The 3,537-nt window shown below is 38.8% G+C and overlaps 1 pseudogene; it reads right to left on the reverse strand.

The window, feature by feature from the left end:
* Positions 1–460: 460 nt before the first annotated feature.
* LOC118578889 lies at positions 461–2,056 on the reverse strand (annotated as a pseudogene).
* Positions 2,057–3,537: the final 1,481 nt, after the last annotated feature.

Below are 3,537 nucleotides of genomic sequence, written 5' to 3' on the forward strand. Positions count from 1 at the left end.
TATTCTGAAGCCCAAGATATAAGGATCAACTAAATCCACTGGATTGGTGATTTTCAGACAGATTCCATCATGCACGGAAAAGACCATGCTTCTTTGCCTTCTCTGTCTTAGGAGTTGTTTGCATGTGCTGAGCAGAATTCATGCATGTATAAAAAAGAGTGAGCACGCTCCTCCATGAAATAGTATGTTCAGATAGTTCCAGGTTAAACATATTTGCTGAGAAACATGAAATATAAGCAATATTACTGCATCTGGACACTAAAAGAATAATAAATAAATGCTGGTCAGCACAATGCTGGCTGAAGAAGCAGTACACTGTATTAAAAGCCGTACATCTGGAGATGTACAGATGTTCCCTTGTTTCCCAGCAGTAGGAATCTGGTAAGGAAGCTTAGGGTGAGGAACAGGACTCCTCAGACCAAACAAAGTCTTGTGCAGCTGGGTACCAGGTTTCCTGTGTTTAGTTTCTGTTGGTGTTGTTGGCTGCAAAGGCATGTGAGTTTCCCATCTGGCTCAGGCCACTCTGAATATGTGCAACATGGATTTCTACATTGTTCTGAAAACAACTGATATTAGAAGCATCTATTGTATTCTTGATGTCATTTAATGAATCTGTGAGTGATTTGAATTCAAAGGAATTCACGTCTCCTCCCTCTGCTAGACACTTAATTTGTAATAAAATAGCTGTAAGCCTGGCAATTAAGTCTGTCAGATTTTCATTTTCAATGCAGGGCTGTCCTGAGGAGGAGTTGGATTGCCGAACTATGTCCTGGGCTTCTTCCTCACACCTGCAAGTCTGTTGGCTAATCAGCAGTCTGGAGTCCCTGGACTGGCGCAAGCTCATAGCAATACTGCTGAACTTTATGCAAAACTTTGTTCAGGTCCTTATTCAACTGCTCAAGCTCTAGAACAATGGTTGCATATCTCTGTTGAAATTCAATACCAATGGGCATGGAATATGATTTCAGTTTTTCTGCTTCTGTGTTCATTTCCCTTAATTTCTTGATATGTTCTTTTTTAATCCTGAGAATTTTTGATAATTTAGTCACCTGGATAAGGAATTCTACTGGAAAGCCTCCTAGTATCTCCATGTCAGAGCCAGAAATTTTCCTTCTCCAAAGTGACTGTCCTAATAAAGGGTCACTATCTGTAATTGGTGACTGGAGAGGAGGGGTATAATGTAACCGTGGAGGAGTCATAAAAAAAACGAGAAGGCCACTGTTTTTGTCCAAAGACAGCAATTGGCATTGTCTCATGAAGTTCTTTACTAAGAACTTCGTAGTCAGGAATGGTGTGAGTCCCAAGCCCTGTCCTATCGAAAGTCACTCTGTAAGTAGCATTTAGAATGTCCACAACATCTACCTGACCAGTGAAGAGACCATCATGAACACCACGTGACCGTGCTGTAACTTTGGTTCCAATGATCAAGGGTAGAGGAATTTCATCCGGGAGATCTTTGAATTGTGAAACATCTGCAACTTTCCTTTGTTGTAAGAGCCAGGTTTTCTGCCGTTTCTGTTTTAATGCTGATCTCTCTTCCTCAAAAAATGCAGAAGAACATCTCTGTGGTTTTCCCATTAGTCGCCCGATTTTTCCCCATTCTACTCTTGTTAATTTTGTTTTCAAATTAGGAAAAGATTCCTTTAGGCATACACAGAAGTCATTATCTCCTTCAAAAAAAAAAAAAAGTGCTTGTCTATATTTGAGTAGAACCACTCATATACGCACCATTTACGTGCTTTGGGAAGCTTGAGTAGGTTCCGTAATCGAAAACCAATCTTTGGTGATGCTTTCTTATCTGGTGTTGGCATTGTCGCTGTAAATTTCTGTGGAATCAATGTGACTCTCTGGTTTCTTTTAGGTGACTTTGTATTTATTTGTCTGTCATCCTCATCAGAAGAGTCGACTTCTTTTTGAACTTTTGAAAGGCATTTCTACGGCAGGGCCCGCATTCCTGCCTTTCCAAACAGGAGTTTTCTGTAAAGAACTGTACTTTTCATTCCATGTGTTAGATAAACTTCCCTCTTTTAAACTGACAAGGGCTTTCGCTGAAGAGTTCTCGGGCTGCCTGCCCGGGTGCATTGTGGGGCGGAGACTGTCGGCCAGGGAGGTTCAAATGAGGAGCACACTCGCTCCTGGCCAATCCGGCTGAACCTACTTTTAAAGAGTAACAACTTGTTTAAAATGTTTTTACATTGCTATGGATTTTAGTTTAGCAATACAAGTTTAAACTTAATTTTGTTATACTGTATATATATTTCTATTCTCATTTAAGGTATTGTTTTTGTACAGCTCATTTAAAATTATAATGGATAATTAAGAAATAGATTAATAATTAGTTATCTATGATAATCATACTTATAGCCATGTTAGTTAAGTATTTTAGGTATACATAAATATAATTCAATTAGATAGGTAATATTCAAACACTTCAAAGACCTACAGAATATGGCATTTAAAATATTTTAAAAATTTAGACTTTCTGGAGAATGAGACATGTCTGATCCTGGCAGCACCAATTTACTTCAGAGAGGAAGATGGGCATCGAAAACATTCTATATGGAGTTTATCTTCTTCTTGGCAAAAATAGCCATTTGGGCAAGAAACTGTTCTTGCCTGGAAAGCTTGATCAACTGAACATGCAGGACTCATATAAAGGTGACCACTAAACTTTGCTTGGCAAAATGGTCCTTCAGGTTCCTGCTTCATAGAGGAAACTGCCAGACATTCTACAGGACACAGAAAAAAGTGACTGAGAGACTCTAGACCTGTGGGCTGAAGACAAATGCCCCAACTTTACAAAGGAACATTAGATGACTATTCAGGCTGCCAGCTGTCTCTGTCTACTCTTGCAAGACTCCTGAAAGTTGCTTGCATCCTTCTCCCATTTCTCAGGTAATATTATATCATTCTGAGGTCTTTGATGTAATTGAAGACTCGATAGTTATAATTTTCCTTAGTTATGATGAAAGATAAGTTAGATATGAAACCTTAGACTCACAAATATAGGATAGATAGGATATCTTATTTAATTTTGCCAAATACAAATAGATTAGATATTATAAATAGAATAGACAGTGTAACTGTAATTCTTGCTTGATAATTGTTTTGTTATATGTAATTTTACTATGTGAAAGTTAAAACCTTCCTTTTTGAAAAAAAGAAAAGGGGAAGTGCTGTGGGACATTCTGTATGTTAAATGTGTTGCTCTGATTGGTTAATAAATAGAACACTGATTGGCCAATAGACAAGCAGGAAGTATAGGCAGGACAAGGAGAGAGGAGAATTCTGGGTAGTGGAAGGCTGAGGCAGAGACACTGCCAGCCTCCATGATGAGAAGTGAGATGTAAGGTACTAGTAAGCCACAAGCCACGTGGCAACTTATATAAGACTAATAGAAATGGGCTTAATTTAAGATATAAGGACTAGATAACAAGAAGTCTGCTGAGGCCATACAGTTTGCAGGCAATATAAGTCTCTGTGTGTTTACTTGGTTGCATCTGAGTAGCTGCAGGACTGGCGGGTGAGGGAGGTTTA

Source organism: Onychomys torridus, chromosome 2 (genome assembly GCF_903995425.1).
Source record: "Onychomys torridus chromosome 2, mOncTor1.1, whole genome shotgun sequence".
NCBI classification, from domain to species: Eukaryota; Metazoa; Chordata; class Mammalia; order Rodentia; family Cricetidae; genus Onychomys; species Onychomys torridus.